Source organism: Onychostoma macrolepis, chromosome 01, assembly GCF_012432095.1.
Source record: "Onychostoma macrolepis isolate SWU-2019 chromosome 01, ASM1243209v1, whole genome shotgun sequence".
NCBI classification, from domain to species: Eukaryota; Metazoa; Chordata; class Actinopteri; order Cypriniformes; family Cyprinidae; genus Onychostoma; species Onychostoma macrolepis.
Window position 1 is genome coordinate 38,353,980 of NC_081155.1, and position 17,792 is coordinate 38,371,771.

Sequence of the window (17,792 nt, forward strand, 5' to 3'; positions counted from 1 at the left end):
AGTATGGTTTGTTAGGATATAGGACAATATTTGGCTGAGATACACCTATTTGAAAATCTGGAATCTGAGGGTGCAAAAAAATAAGAAAAGAAAATTGCCTTTAAAGTTGTCCAAATTAAGTTCTTAGCAATGCATATTACTAATAAAAAATTAAGTTTTGATATATTTATGGTAGGAAATTCACAAAATATCTTCATGGTACATGATCTTTAGTTAATATCCTAATGATTTTTGGCATAAAAGTAAAATCAATCATTTTGACCCATACAATGTATTGTTGGCTATTGCTACAAAAATACCTATAGCTTATGACTGGTTTTGTGGTCCAGGATCACATTTGTGTTGATTGGATGTGGTATTTCAAAAAGAATACTTCTAAAGCACACATATACAATATACAATGTCAGTTCCATTAGATACAGTTTCAAACAAAGTGCAATTTGCAAATAAAAGAGAGCTTTTCTGGAGTGTTTGCTTATACTATCTTTCTTTAGCAAAATATAAAATCAAGGGATACCTATTTTAAAGCAGCAAGATTCAGGCGATTTAAGTGTGCCTTCAGTGTCTTCCGAGGGACACTGTGCATGTAACTTCCTACTTCCTTATCACTGACGCTAATGAATAAAATATATGAATTTTCAAAAAATATTCACTGAACACAATGAATAATATGTGCTGAGTTCCATTAAATCTGACAGTCTATAATGTTATGTTTCCAACAAAGCACCATCTATGGATAATGAAACCTCAGTAGAATTTCTTCCGATTGGACAATAGCTTGCAGTAGATGTAAGGAGGAAGAATGGCCTATTCCTTTGTGAAAAGGGAGCAAATTTATAATTTATTATTACTTGAATAGATGGAGAGGGAACTGGGTAGAAACAACTGCTACATGTGGATGTTCATAGATAAGTGTACTTATGCACTGAGGTGCTTTTATTGCAGTAATAAACATTCCCCAGGACGAAAGCATTTGAAGTATTCGTCATTTCACTGAGTGTATTGCAAACTTATTTTTCAACTTAACCACTGGGTAAAATATTTCGGTAGCACTTTATTTTACAGTACATGTACTTCCCTGGTACATACATGGTAAATATCTTGTACCTACAGGCGAATGAGTGGTAACACAAGGTACTTACCTGAAGTGTATGTACTAACAAATAAGAAACACGGCTGTACTTAATGCATGGTATAATTAATTTGTAAATACAGACAAGTGTGGTAATAACGGTCACTTATAGGTAGTGCCCGTACATGGTAACTAATTAGATACTTTAAAAAACGTTGGGTTATTTACTGTACCCAATATCTGGGTTAAACATGTTGGGTCGCTTTGTTGGGTTATTCCTATGTTTATTGGGTTATTTCAACAACAACGCAACCAGTTGGGTTAAAATTTAAATTCAACGGTCGATTGGTGCAGCTGCGACAGATGATACAGTGGTAAATTAATATGTGTGCGTAATGTTTTTCGTTACAAAGTGTCTTCATGCCCTTACACAATAATATTTCTGTTTTTCCTACGAGTTTGTTTACATCTCCCCTGTCGACTGAAACTTTAATCCGTTTTTTTCTGCACTCTTGACTAACGACACGAGCGCTTGTAGCAGATCGATTTCAAACGTATAAAAAACGGTTTCCTTACTTTTTCTGTTCGTCTCGACAATTTTGGGGGAATTTTTTTTTTTTTACATACATTTCAGATATTAGGCAGAAGCGCTCACCTTGAAGACCAGCGGAGCCTCTTCCGTGGTGTCGCGTCCACTCTGACTGAAGGTATGTCGCCTTTTTATTCAAATTTAATGTCCTTTCCCCAGGAAACTACAGTGTAAAATTAAAACACCATGAAACACGCAGAAATTAAGCATTTTATTCTCTCTAAGTTGCTGGTTACCAGAGCAATCGTGTAGTGATTATTTTCACCAACAGAGGGCGCTGCGAGCTACACTGATTACACGCGCCGCTTCTTCAGCCACGAAGAACTGAACATGGAAGAGAGCGGTGCATTGTTATCATCAATTATCAAAAGATACCGTTATCGGTTTCAAGGTATAGTCACATACAAACTGTTAATGTTAAATTAAATTAAAACTGACTGTATGTACCATATTAGGGTCTGAACAGGATGCTGGATTTTACACAATTGTAAACGTTACTGAAATGTCCACTGTTAAAACCTCATACGTCTTAACTATACCACTTGGATGAAAGTGCGCACTGATGTGGATAAATGAAAATACAACTAAATAATTGGACATGCAACTATTACATTTTCAGAATGTAATTACATTTTATGCTCAAAAAGAGGTTTAAATGCAAAATAATAAGGCGAATTAAAGATTAATTTCCAAAAGCACAAACATATAATCACATTTGAAAAGTTCAAAAAGTTTGTATTATATATGCACTGCATGTAACAGTTTGTGAAAATGAAAATATGATTGTACACTAGAACTTGTTTAGAATATTTGTTAAGTAGTTTATATTTGTTTTATTTATCATGTTCTCATATTTATTTTTGTAATGTGTTTGTGTGAAGTCATAACCTTGTAATAATGTAGTACTGTTTTAATCTGTTTGCTATTTGGAATGATTTATGTTTAATATTTTTCATAGTGTGATTTTTGGTGTACTGTATTAAAACCAGTTAGTTAATTAGAATAATATATGGAACCCACAAAACCATAAAAAAATGCATGTCTCTGTTTTTCAATTGATAGATAATAACAAGTGAGATTTTAATTATATTTTGAACACTGAAGTAGGAAATGTAGTCATCTTATGTTAATGTTTGATTTTAACTGTTCCATTTCTTTGTTAATTTTAGATTACTCTGGACTAAGGTATATTATACCCACATGTCAGGGATAGATAGACTTTGAGCTCTAAAGGGCATGGAGAGATGAAGAGAGCCTTGGTTGGATCTTCCGGATATTTCTTCTGGTGAGAAAACCCTGCTCTGTATTTCATGCCAAATTGTAATATTTTACATTATGTACTGACAAGCACACCAACACACACTTAAAGGGTTATTTCACCCAAAAATAAAACTTTTTTTCTCATTTATTCGTCCTCATGTTATTCCACATCTCTATGAGTTTAATTTTTCTGCTGAACACAAAATATATTTTACTTTCATAGTATTAATAAAAACACATTCTACAAAATCTTTTGTGTTCAACAGAAGACAGAAACTCATACAGGTTTGGAACATTTACATTTACATTTACATTTATGCATTTAGCAGACGCTTTTATCCAAAGCGACTTACATTGCATTCAAGTTACAGTTTTTACATTTTATCAGCTCTTGCTTTCCCTGGGAATCAAACCCATGATCTTGGCGTTGCTAGCGCCATGCTCTACTATTTGAGCTACAGGAACAACTTCAGGTTGATTAAATAATGGCAAAAGTTTCATTTTTGGGTGAACTATTCCTTTGAGCAATTTCACACAAACAAGAGTACTGTGAAGGTGTTTTACATAGCTGAGTTATAGGAGAAGTTTACTTACAGAATAAAAATTTCCTGATAATTTACTCACCCCCCATGGTGGCCAATGGTTTGAAGGTCCAAACTACAGTTTAAGTGCAGCTTCAAAGGGCTCTACATGATCCCAGCCAAGGAATAAGGGTCTTGTCTAGCGAAATGATCAGTCATTTTCTTAAAACAATAAACATTTATATACTTTTTAACCACAAATGCTTGTCTTGAACTAGCTCAACCTCACACATTACATAATCACACATGCATGACATTGGTGGAAGTACCGACCCAGTGTTTACAAAGTGAACGTGCAAAGAAAATCAAATGCCCTTTACAAAAAAGGTAAAACAACAATGTTGGACGATTTTGAAGTTGGAGGAGAAAATTAGATGGGAGTTCTTCGCCCTACCCTAACTTTTTGAACCGGAGTACACACATGAAGAACTAACCATACGTGACCTTTTTTCAACATGATTACGTAATGCATGAAGACACACATGCGCATCACAGAGCTAGTGTAAGACAAGCATTTGTGGTTAAAAAGTAGATAAATGTTTGTTTTTTTTTAAGAAAAATGACTCTTATTGTTTGGCTGGGATTGTATAGAGCCCTTTGAAGCTGCATTCAAACTGCAGTTTGGACCTTCAACCTGTTGGCCACCATAGAAGTCCACTATATGGAGAAAAATCCTGGATTGTTTTCCTCAATAAACTTAATTTCTTTGTACTTAATTTGAATTCTGAAAGTGGACTTCTCCTTTAAGGCTGCTTGTGCCAGCTCAAAATTCACTGTATAGATGCAATGCAGCATAAAAGGTAAACTAAATTCCAGCTCTGACCCGTTTCAGAATCTGAGTATGCGCTTGTAATTCTGTAAATGCATTTATGCCCTTCTGAGAGGCATTAAACAGTATTGTAAAGACACATAAATGCCACTTTCAGAAGTGCTTTTGTGCCATCTTTATAGTGTGAATTTGGCATTAGACTCTAGATCAGGGTTCCTCAAATCTTACCCTGGAGGTCCAATCCACTGCAGAGTTTAGCTCCAACCCTGATCAAACTCACCTGTCTGTGATTTTCTAATGATCCTGAAGACATTGATTAGCATGTTCAGGTGTGTTTGATTAGGGTTACAGCTAAACTCTGCAGGAAAGTGGATCTCGAGGTCCAGATTTGAGGAGCCCTGCTCTAGATCATGTATGAGGCCACAGATAACCACAGCCTGCTGATATAGAGTCTAACAGCACGATTACGAGTGTGATATAGCTTTTACATAACTTAAATTTCATTCAGTATGTCATTGATACACTCACATTACCACCCACTAGCAAAAATTCGCACACCTGTCTACAATGATACAAACACAACTCTTGGAACACTCGGCTAATCAAATTGATATATAACAGATATTAATCCATTATTACAACAGTAAGAAATCAAATGAAAAACTGCTACCATGGCTTAGAAAAGACCCCTCCCCCCATTCATGTTTGGAGTTTAATCTATTGTTTTTTCTATTTAAGTTGGTCTTGGAGATTGCATTAAAGTTGCAGTAAAACCCTGCCAGATATCCTCCTTCATTGCCATACAAAGTGGGTAAGTTCATCATTTATGACAATACATTTTTGGGTATTATTTGATCCGATGTATGTGTGCATATTTACCATTTTAAATATCTGTTTAAAGGTCGGAACAAATTTAATTCTGTATTTGAAGGAGGAGGAGCAACCAAGGCAATTCCCTCATAATCAAGCCTTCATTATTGTGGGAGAAATGGCACTGAAGCAAGGCCGTCTTTTTTACAAGCAGTTGATACATGCTTTAAATTATTTTACATTTGGAACATTGAGTATCCCAAACCTGTTGCAGCTGTAATTGCATTGTCTGTATTAGCTTTGTTCTGTTTGTTTGTGAATTTATATTTATCTTGTAAACTGAAACAATTGCATATAACCTAATGTGATAAGGAAATAATTAATAACACAATTTCAACCAGTCATTTAATTTAATAGAAGTATTTGCAACTTTTAATGTAATGGAAATAAAGCATTTTCCATATATTTGTATGCTGTACATTATTATTTATTTACATAGCAATAATAATAATGATGATGATGATGATAATAATAATAATAATAATACCAGGATGGTTAAAACATTTTGGCCAAATAACCCAACAAATTAGTTATTTTATAACCCAATGCATTGGGTAAAACTTATTACCCAATCCATTGGGTTAAAATAACCCAACATTAGGTAGGTGCTATAGTAACCCACCATTGGGTTATCTGTTGGGTCATTTTTAACCCAACTATTTTTAGTGAGTACTTACTAATGTATATGCATGGTAAATATGTAGTACTTACGGACAAGTGGGTACAAACAGGCACGTCCTTACAGTATCCATATATGGTAACCAATAAGACACATTACTGCACATACTATTGATATGTACATGGTAAATGTGTAGCACCTATGGAAAAATGTGGTATTATGTGGTAACAAACAAGACACATACTGTACTTGGTATATACAGTACTCTTGGTAAGTCCGAACCTTACCGAATATCAACAGGACTGTTTTACAATTGCTTCCCTGCTAAAAAAAACAATACAATAGAAGCCCAATAGAAACCATCACAGAAATTCCAGTGGTTTCCATTAAAATACCATTATGAACCATTAGCTTTTTCCAGTAAAACCATTACAAAATACCTTTTTCTAGTGTGTTTTGGGCATTTTTCCAATAGGATTTAACATCCCACACTCTCAGAAATAAAGGTACAAAAGCTGTCACTGGGACGGTACCTTTTCAGAAGGTACATGTTTGTACCTAAAGGGTCCATTTTGGTACCTTAAAGGTACATATTAGTACTTAAAGTGTACATATTTGAACCTAATAGGTACAAAAATGTACCTTTTGAAAAGGTACCGCCCCAGTGACAGCTTTTGTACCTTTATTTCTGAGAGTGCACCAATAGAATCCATCACATACCAGTAGACACCATTATAGTTTCCATTAAAACCAATGCAATTCCCATTAAAACCATTAAATCCATTACATTTTCTATTGTGTTTTGGGCAGGGTTCTACTGTTTTTTTTTCAGCAGGGTTGTAGGACTGTTAATGCTAAATTGCTCTCCACAACAGTGTTTAAAATGTTTGAAAGTCCTATTTTTGATGACGTACATTCCTGATATTTATGTGTGAAGACAGATTTTATTTTGGAATTATACAGTAGCTACCAGACTCACTTGCAACTCCTGATTGTCATGTGTCAAAATCCCTATTTAAAAGGACTGTGCCTGCTAAGACACTATGCAGTGCTCCACAGTTACTGCCGTGTTCCCAACCAACTTCCACAGCATGTACCAGGAGGACTTGAACTTATAGACATCCATAAATTGTCAAAGTTTTGGCAAGCACATATCATTTCACATTAGTTATAATGAACATACACTGTATGTTTGTGCCTGTTATTAACCACACTTAAGTACTACACATTTACCATGTATATACCATTAGTCAGTATAGTAATGTGTCTTATTATTTACCATATACTGACACTGAAAGTGACCGTTATAATACACACTTGTTCGTAAGTACTACATATTTACCACGTGTACACCAAGTACAATATGCACTTAGTATTGTTTGTTACCACATACCACATTTTTCCATAGGTGCTACACATTTACCATGTACATATGTACAGTAATGTGTCTTATTAGTTACCATGTACGGATACTGTAAGGACGTGCCTGTTTGTACCCACTTGTCCGTAAGTACTACATATTTACCATGTATATACATTAGTAAGTACAGTAAAGTATCTAATTAGTTACCATGTACAGGTACTACCTGTAAGTGACCGTTATTACCCACACTTGTCTGTATGTACAAACTAATTACCATGCATTAAGTACAGCCGTGTTTCTTATTTGTTACCATACACTTCAGGTAAGTACCTTGTGTTACCAATCATTTGCCTGTATGTACCAGGGAAGTACACGTACTGTAAAATAAAGTGCTACCAATATTTCTCTTTCACCAAATTAAGTAATACTGCAGCAAACTGCAAAATTCATCTTGCAAAAATACAACTAAAAATAGAAATAATCCCTGGATTTACTACAGAGCACAGTTTTCCAACCGGAAAAGAGTTGTTAAAAGTAGGAGCTTATATCCTGCATTTAAGTAACACACATTTGTTTGTCAATCAAGGTGGGGTCTTTTTGCATACATTCACACTGTTTTTATACTGCACTAATTAAATTTTGTATCCTCTAACCCACAGCCAGCCATATACCTTATACCTTCACAGAAACCTTTTGCCCTTTTATGGTTTGTAATTATGTTTCGCCTGGACTGAATGCAATCAGTAAAACCTGAAATTACCACAGCTAAATATGAAAACAGCTAAATGTGGGCATACACTGAAAAACCTTTGGTGTAGAAACATTTTTCACTTATTAAAAATTGTCACTGCTAGTAAATTTCACAAACAATTACAGAATCAAAAAAATAAAAAATAAGTAGAAAAACCTAAATTAATAAAAAACAAACAAACAAACTCTCTGATACTGAACTACCTAGTTTATATTTTCTGAAAATGTATTTACTATCAGGCCATCCAAGAGGTAGATGAGTTTGTATCTTCATCTGGGCCTGTATTCACAAAACATTTTATGTTACCACTAAGAGTTCTCCTAAATAGCAGTAAAAGTTTTTAGCTAAGAGTTTTCTCTAAAAAACCTATTCACCAAGCTGCTGAGACAAACTTTTACTAAGGAATAGAGAGCAGTCTTAAGCTAAGAGTAAGGGGGCGGGGTTGACCTCGTTGCTATGGATGATGTCAGCATGCTTACTAACTATGCACACAGTGTTTGGCTGATAGTCTCTGTCAGAGATTTATTCATAGAAATATTGTAGAGCGCGATATTATGTTGCCATATTCAAATAAAGGTTTAAAAATGAAATGTTAATTGCCACATTCAAATAAAGATTTTAAAATGCAGGCTAAGTGTCGCTAATCAAACAAGTATATGTTCGGTTGGTTCAGCTAAATGTCAGCCTCTTGCATGTATGCTTCTCGTGGCGGATATGCATATAAACAGCTTTTTAATTAACAGAGTAGAATAATCATGGCTGATAGTAAGACATGCAAACGTAAAAGAAAACCAAGCTGGATGCAAGAACTGCTGTTACTTCTTGCCCAACTGGTTAATGAAAACAAGGATATAATCAATGGAAAATTTGGAGTTGGGATAACCTCCAAACCCTAAAGGTGATACCTTTTTAAAAGCTCATTATCAAATGTTTCTAAAATGTTTATATTCTGAGGCAGATTGCCGGCAACAGAAATTTTAGGATAGTTGTGAGTTGGTCTTAGTGACTTAGGAGTCCTCTTCACTACTCCTAACGTTTCACAGATTTAGGAGCTAGTTTTAGCACTAAAACACTTTTGTGAAATACTCTTAGAGCAAAAATGTAGGAGTCCTAAATTTAGGACTGACACGCCCACTATTTTTAAGATTTTCTCCTAAATTGGCAAGTTAGGAGCTACTTTTAGCCTTAAAATGTGAATACGGGCCCTGATCAGATTTGGAGAAATTAAGCATTATCACTTACTCACCAATGGATGCTCTGCAGTGAATGGGTGCCGTCAGAATGAGAGTCCAAACAGCCAATAAAAACATCACAATAATCCACAAGCATCCACATGACTCCAGTCCGTCAGTAAACATCTTGTGAAATGAAAAGGCTGCATGTTTATAAGAAACAAGTTCATCATTAAGACACTTTTAACTTCAAAACTTCACTTCCAGCTAAAATATGAGTACCTGCTTTACATAAGAAGTTGCCTCATCTAAATCAGGAGAGAAATGTTTACAGACCAAGCACTGTTTAAAGATGAAAACAGTTCTAAACAAATATTTCAGTGGATTTTAATGCAGGAGGACAACAGGGGATGAGCTTTTCCACTGGAGGAGGCATTATTATGGATAGTGGACCGAAACCGACAGTTTAAAGTAAAAACACCTTAATGACAGACCTGTTTCATGCAGCTTTTTGCTTCACACGATGTTAACTGATGGACTGGAGTCATCTGCATTACTTGTGGATCATTGTGTTGTTTTTGTTTTTGTTTTGTTTTTTTTAGCTGTTTTGACTCTTATTCTGACGGCACCCATTCACTGCAGAGGATACGTTGGTGAGTAAGTGATATAATGTTAAATTGCTCCAAATCTGTTCCAGTGAAGGAACAAACTTTACATCTTGGATGGCCTGAGGGTGAGTAAATATTTTAATTTTATTTTAATCTTTCCTTTGACAATGCATGAGAACTCATTTGTTTACTTTACTGGAAGTGCAGAACACCCAGCACTTCCTTCAGCACTTGCATGTTTCACAAGGCATTGGTCCACTGGATGCAAATTTAATAAACAAATTTGTCCATTAACAATTTGGCATGTTAAGTACATATAAATGCTAATCAACTCAATAAATATATAGGCAGCCCACAAAAGTAGTTGTTTTGTTCAAGTTCTTTAGCCTTCTAGTGGATTTTGAATAAACCACTAATAAATAAAGCCAACTACCTAGTTTTAAATTGTTTAAAAAAATATTTTTTTTTATTTAACTTTTTTTCCCCCTGATATATCAAAGTTTTTTTTTTTTTTGGCTTAACGATTAAATATTTCATTCATAATTAACAGTTAAATAATTAAAGTGGAGAGATTACTAGTAGGCTATTTCAGACACTTTATATTTTTGTATAATTTTCTATAAACACAATATCATGAAGAATATCAGACTCTCCAAAATCATATCGTAAAGTAGTGTGGAATGCCGAATCTGAATACCCTGACATGAATACAAAAAACAAAAAAAAACCATCACAATAATTCACAAGAAATCCACACTACTACAGTCCATCAATTAACATTTGTGAAGCGAAAAGCTGCATGTTTGTAGGAAACAAATCTATCATTTAGACGTTTTTATGTTCAAACAGTTGCTTACGACTTTTTAACAGATTTTCATTGTTGTGTTGGGTGAACTGTTCTTTTAATCCGGTAAGTTATTTTACCACATTGGGCCCTATCACAGGGCTACACCCGGCGCAATGCGGCGCCAGGCGCGACGCAAGTGTTTTTTGCTAGTTTCAGCCCGACGCAGTTTCCATTTTCACGTCCTGCGCCACGTTGATTAAATAGCAAATGCATTTGAGTCCATTTGTGCGCTCACGGGCGTGCTCAAAACACATCCATTACTCATTAAGAGAATAGGGACAACCCTTTTAGACCATGCGCCGGGCGCGCCTACCGTTTTTCCCGTCATGAAAAAATGGATTCGGACACGCCCTAAGTGCACCTGCGCTGTGCGCTATAGACCATGCGCTTAGATCGTTAAAATAGGGCCCATACTGTTGTCATGTGTCAATGTGTTGCTTTTTCCAACAGGGAAATGGTGCATTTATTTTCCTCCCTCAGTGTTTTCAGGACATAAAAATGAGATTTGAATTCAAGAGAAAGATGTAGATTTTGTTGAGGGCAGAGAGCCCAAATACATCTGATAAAATTAGGGAAATTTCCCTTTGATGATGGATTGAGCTGAGACAAGTTATGTATTTAATGACTATTTAATGGTGATGATTGTGAGATCACAGTGGGACTCTGTAATGTTTCTCTTGTGTTCAGGTCCTCAGCTAATAAGGACAAAATGGGTATTGTGAATCACAGCTATGCCTTGAGGCGGCTAGAAGAACCACCAGTCAATATCCAAAAATTACAGTTATTTAAAATATATAGCCTAACTACAAATAAAACAATTATTTAAATGGTTTGTAGTTAAAAAAAAAAAATGCCTTAATGATAGATTTTATTTTTACAAACACATGGCTTCTTCACTTGACAAGACATTAATTGATGGACTGGAATCTTGTGGATTACTTGAGGATTATTGTGATGTTCGTATCAGCTGCTTGGATTCTCAATCTGACGGCACCCATTCACTGCAGAGGATCCATTGGTGAGCAATTAATGTAATACTAATTTCTCCAAATCTGTTCTGATGAAGAAACAAACTAATCTACATCTTGGATGGCCTGGGTACATTTTGAGCAAAGTTTCCTTTTTGGATGAAGTATTCCTTTAATAGGTTGCATTTTATTTTATTATAATTATTATTTTAAATAGTAGAATTACTATTTAAAGCATTACATGTCTTGGAAAGGACTACCTTTTGAGGCTTATTTTGGACCTTGACAGTTCCTGGTCACTATATGGTTTTGTGAAATGGAAGAATCCAATGCAGCAAAAACATTCTTCAAAACATCTAATTTTGTGTCTATAGCTACGGATTCGGAATAACAGAATTTTCATTTATAGATGGATCTATTTCTGGAACAGATTGATCCCAATAGTTAGGAGGAATTGAATATTGTTGCAAAGTCATCCCTAACTCCAACATTTAAGAGTTAAATTATAAGAAGGGAAACCACGTAAGTGTTAACCAATAAAAGAAAAGTTGTAGCAATTCAAACGGTTGTGTGATGTCAAGAATCAAGCGCCACAGCAGCATCCCTCAGTCTGACACCATGACAACCGCAGCGCGCGAACGCTGGAATCTTTGCAGCTCCCGCGAAGCCCAATACGAAGACAAGATGCCGCCATACGCGTGCGAGACGCACTTGTTTTTTTGAAATATTCCTCGCTCCGCACTTTTGGAAGAAGACGTCGGAGATTCGCAAAACCACCTGTATCTAGCGTCCGTGGGCAATGTGAGTTAAACAGCCTTTCTGCTGGCCAAACCTTAATATTCCTGTGCCGTAAGAACTGCGCTGGGTTGAGTACACTGAAAAAAGCCGCGCGTACAGGAGCGATAAAATGCGCATTGGAGTCAGAGATGCTCCTCATGGCGTTTACGCGTGGAGAGCCCACTGGGGCGTGTTGTGCTGTGCGTGTTAATGCATGTGTGAGAGAGTGAGAAAGGAAAATAAAGGAAAGAAAAGAGGCTCGTACATTCGCCGCACGCGTTCCACTGGCTCTACATGGGGAATATGAGGATCTCGGGAGGACGCCAATGATAAATAGTATTTCAGACTCCCTGTCACATAAGAAGACCACCTTCCTCAGAGACCCCTTGTTTGATACGAGGGGCGATTGAATCTCCATATAGTAAGGCGTATCAGGTAAGCGACGCCATACGGGGATTCGTTACATTCGCATTGAAGTTTTAAAACGTCTTTTGTCGAGCATCATTTGATGCGTCGCAAAAGTGAAAGCGCTCAAGCGCCTTCCTACCTACATCTGCAGGTGTCAGTGCGTGCGTTTGGTCAACAAGAATGGACATACCACGCAACTGACCATGCAAACCTGATCTGTAAAGTAAATGAAGCGTTTTTTTAATGCAGATTTTAATTAATTTGGGAAGCTTTATGAGATTTGACTGCCAATATTAAGACCATGAATAGGTTGAGTTACCACAACATTCATGTTCTGTTTACTGAAAGGGTCTTCTAACAACTTAAATCTTTTGTTGTAATGGTCTATTGGGGATTCAATCTTAAATGATCCTGATTACTGCATGGATGCTTGATGCTGCAGTGTTGGTTTGAGTTCAACTTCGAGATCACACGATATTGATTTTTGGTGACTATACCAATATGCATTATTATTATTATTTTTTTAATGTAAGCATCCAATAACCAATATGCAGAATAGATTTTTAATTGCTTTATTTTTGTGTGTGTTTTTTTTTAAAATACGATAATGAATGAAATAATACAACAGCATATACATTCCGAATTGAATGTTATTATTGATGATGATGAAGATTATTTATTCAAAACTGTTTGCAATCTAGATGGTGGCATTTAAAAGCATTGATGCAATGCATTAAATAAGTTTCTCCAATTGTAAATATAATTTTTGGCTGCTTTTCCATAGTGATCAATCAAATGGCATCATTTACAAATAGCAGAGATCTAATAAGTTGAAAAGACTGAATATCAGGATAAATATTGGTCAAACTAATCAACAGTCTGTCTGTATTCAAAATGCCAGATTGTAATGGTTATGTAAAAAAAAAAAAAAATTCTTTAATGCATGTAAGACTTGCTAAGAAGGCACTGCTGGCTACAGGATCATTATTGATACCCGCTGCTCTCTGAGGGCTTAAGATTGTGATCAAAGATTTATACACTTGTTCCAGGCCACTGTTACTGTACGTGTGGAAAGAGAGGTTAGGAGATAGACAGGGGTTGTCCCAATAGATTGTCCATGCTCATCGCCTCAAGGGAGCTGAGGGAAAAAAACTGGTGTGAGCAACACTATTAGGTATGTACAGTAAATGAAGCATTTTTAATGCAGATTCTTAATGAACTGGGGAAGCTTAGTAATATTTTAAAGGAAATTGTCACAAGGATGCAAATGATAGTTGCATCATTTATGATCTGGGTAGTTAATAGGGTTTAACATCTTTAGATTGTATTGTAATGGTGTGATGGGTTCCATCCTCTAAAACAAGTCCTAAAAGAGCCTAATGCTGCAGTGTTTGTTCAACGTTTTAGACTGTAATGGTATTGTTAACAAATATCATTCTTTTTGACATGATTTTCTGAATTTGCAGAAAATTTACTCATCCTTAAGCCATCTAAGATGTAATGTAGATAAGTTTGTTTCTTCATTGGAACAGATTTGGAGAAATTTAGAATTATGTCACTTGCTCACCAATGGATCCTCTGCAGTGAATGGGTGCCGTCAGAATGAGAGTCCAAACAGCTGATAAAAACATCACAATAATCCAAAAGTAATGCACATGATTCCAGTCCATCAATTAACATCGTGTGAAGTGAAAAGCTGCATGTTTGTAAGAAACAAATCCATCAAGGCATTTTACCTTTAAACTGTCGCTTCTGTACAAAATACCATAATCCATAATAATGCTTCCTAGAGTGAAAAGTCCATCCCCTGTTGTCCTCTCACATCAAAATCCACTGACATATTTGTTTAGAACTGCTATGGACTGTTTTCGCTTGTAAGCAGTGCTCGATATATGCATATCTCTCTCCTGACTCAGACGAGACTGTTTGAAGTTAAAAACGTATTGATGGATTTGTTTATTACAAACACACAGTTTGTGGATTACTTTACTTGTGAATTATTATGATGTTTTTATCAGCTGTTTGAACTCTCATTCAAACTCATATATATATATATATATATGTGACCCTGGACCACAAAACCAGTCTTAAGTCGCTGGGGTATATTTGTAGAAATAGCCAACAATACATTGTATGGGTCAAAATGATCGATTTTTCTTTTATGCCAAAAATCATTAGGATATTAAGTAAAGATCATGTTCCATGAAGACATTTTGTAAATTTCCTACCATAAATATATCAAAACTTAATTTTTGATTAGTAATACGTATTGCTAAGGATTTCATTTGGACAACTTTAAAGCAGTTTTCTCAATATTAAATTTTGTTTGCTCCCTCAGATTCCAGATTTTCAAATAGTTGTATCTCTGCCAAATATTGTCCCATCCTAACAAACCACACATCAATCGGACGCTTATTTATTACTTATTTAATTTTATTAGTATATATACCACTTATACAAAATGTTCCATGCAGTATAAATGCATTTATACAGACATTATGAATCCAGAAATAATGTTATAACATTAATGTTTTTAACATGAAATTGAGCAATGAAATTATGAATAGAAAAAACAAAGAAACAACAAAGATATAAATTATGAAATATAGAAAGTTTAAGACTGTTTGTTGCTGTTTTGAAGGAGCACCAGAGCTGGTTTGGATACTATGAGTCAGTGCTGTGGCATATTTTAGTACCATTTTTATGCTGCATTATGTCTTTAAACAGACATTGGATGTGTACAGTTACCTTAAGGCTACAGGATAATACATGATATCTGTCCATCTCTGAGGGCTGAGGAGTGTGATCCCAGTGTATACACTTGTTCCAGGTGCTGTTTTGAGTGGAAACAAAAGGGAGGGAGTTGACAAGGTTTGTCCCAAATGGACTCTCCGTGCTCATTGCCCTAAGGGAGCTCAGGGGAAAAAAGAAATTGGCGTGAGAAACACTATTAGGAGGTGACAGAAGAAAAAATATTTACTGTATAACGTTCGGTTTGTTGGTGTATAAGAGATGCTTTGAGTTTATAAGCCAGGGTTCATTTGGACTAATGTCTCTGGGGATCAATTTAAACTTGTCCCCAGTTTTTCATCTCCAGGGTTTTAATGAAATTGCACAGGACCCATCAGGGTCCAACCTTTCAAACCCTTGATTATAAGTGAGTGACCTAGCCTCTCAAATAAGATTACATCGCTTAATGGTGCATTACATAAGATAAACAGATTTGGGACTTAGGCAAATACAGGTGTGTACTCACTGGCCTACAAACGTCTTCAAAAAAGTGGATCATTATGCTTTTCTCAGAATAATCATCAAATCCTTAATGTACGGTGCACCTACAAGGATGGTAAAGCCTTCAAAAAAAAAAAGGAGTCTTTGAAGGACAAAGACTAACAGTGTGTGAGAGTGTAGAAAAAGAGTGAAGAAAAAGTTCCTTGGGGAGGAATATTTAGTATATTCACATAGCTTTCAAAATGAATGTACAGTGAGTGTTTTATAACAGATGCCCACCAAAGAAGAGTGTTTTGGAGAAGTTTGTGAGTTTATGTACATATGAGCGACAGATGCTCCAAATACAGACACGGTAGCTTGTTCTGACAGAGCAACTATTCACTGATGGCATCGACCTGCCTTCAAATATCTGAGTTTCCACATATTCAGATTGCTTTCATTTTTTTCATTTGTATTTTGGTGTGTTTAGTGATTCTGAATGGATCCATTTAGTAGTTTATACTGTAAAAAAAAAAAAGTTGAGCAAACTTACAAATTTAAGGCAACCAGCTTCAGCAGATTTTTGAGTTCTCTCAACTTGTTGTTGAATAAACTTAAAACAACAAGTTGAGAAAACTCAATAATCTGCTTAAGATGGTTTGTCCATCTTTTTATTTTTTACAGTGTATGCAGTCCTTTGGCATCTCCCTGTAGTCTTGTTTGGTATGGGAGGTTGACCTGTGCTTATTTGTTAAAGTTACTGTATAATTGAGCTTTATGCACTTTTAAGTATTTTTAAGATATAAAGAACATATGTAGTGACATTTTTGCAAAGTATGTTTACAAAAAAAAAAAAAAAACTGAATGTTTAAATCTGTCTTGAATTTGTTTTGTTTAAAAATAATTACATGGAACTGAAAAGTAATAACTCTAGAATACAAAGGTTTTTGTGAATAGAAAAGGTTGGGGGTTCTTGCAGTATTGATTCGGGGAGGAGGGGGGCCTTAGAGTAAAAAAGGTTGTTATTTTGTCACTGTGGCATCATTCAGGACAAGAAGACTTATTGGTTAGAAGTAAAGCACAGATTCTTCAAACAGTACAGTGGTAAAGACAGTTAAAAAGCGGAAAAGGAAGAAGGAAAGAGAGAAATAAGGACAAAGGGATACAGTCAGATGTACTTTGTGAGAAGATAATAAATCTAATAGAATTGCTGGGTGTCTGGTGACTTATGCGGTGACTGAGTGTTTGAGACCAGCAGAAGTCAACTCAGGCCCAGACTCATACACGCTGCTTACGTGGTTTACATCAAATCAGAACCCATTAATGAAACCGCCAATGCTCTTTAGCAAGAATATTGTGCCATTATTGGAAATGCAAAATGTACCTACTGTTATGGTAATGATAAAATTCATTGGATGCATTGTTGGATGTGATTATTGTCATATTTACATCTAAAGATCAAATGATTGGTCAATGTGATTTCAAAATAGATCCTTTCAAATTTTGTCTATTTGGGATAACACAAATTGGTACTTTTTTTTACATTTATATAATGGTATTTTATTTATTTAATTTTATATTTATTATTGACCTTTTGTTAAAGCCTAAAAAACTGACCAGTCCTATCTAATCGAGTGTTACTATGGACTATACTATCAGACAAGCTTTTGTAAGTAGAAGTCCTCTGTGTTAAGATTGCAAATTTATTTTTAAATCAAATTTTACGCGAATGATTCAAAAATATAGTAAAATTTTGCTTTGTAGCGAAGAGAGATCTACATAACTGAAAGAAATGGTGTAGTGCAAAAGCCAGTAACTTACTCAAAATCTTTAGTTCATCTCTCAAAAGTAAGTATTTATGTCAATTAACATATCAGTGCCATCAGAATGAAAAGTCCTTGTATCTTTGTTCACAAACAAACTTAGTC

General features: G+C 35.3%; 1 protein-coding gene across 2 annotated transcripts in view; it reads left to right on the forward strand.

Moving 5' to 3' along the window:
• The window catches only part of trpc5a (transient receptor potential cation channel, subfamily C, member 5a), a 93,406-nt gene that overhangs the window by 4,534 nt on the left and 71,080 nt on the right, over positions 1–17,792 (forward strand). The window contains exon 1 of one of the 2 annotated variants that reach the window (XM_058789941.1): positions 12,155–12,270. The exons of the other annotated variant lie outside the window; for it this stretch is intronic. The gene's annotated coding sequence lies outside the window, so the exon portion shown is untranslated. Of the gene's footprint in view, positions 1–12,154; positions 12,271–17,792 lie in introns of those variants that run through there. 2 annotated transcript variants of the gene reach the window in all.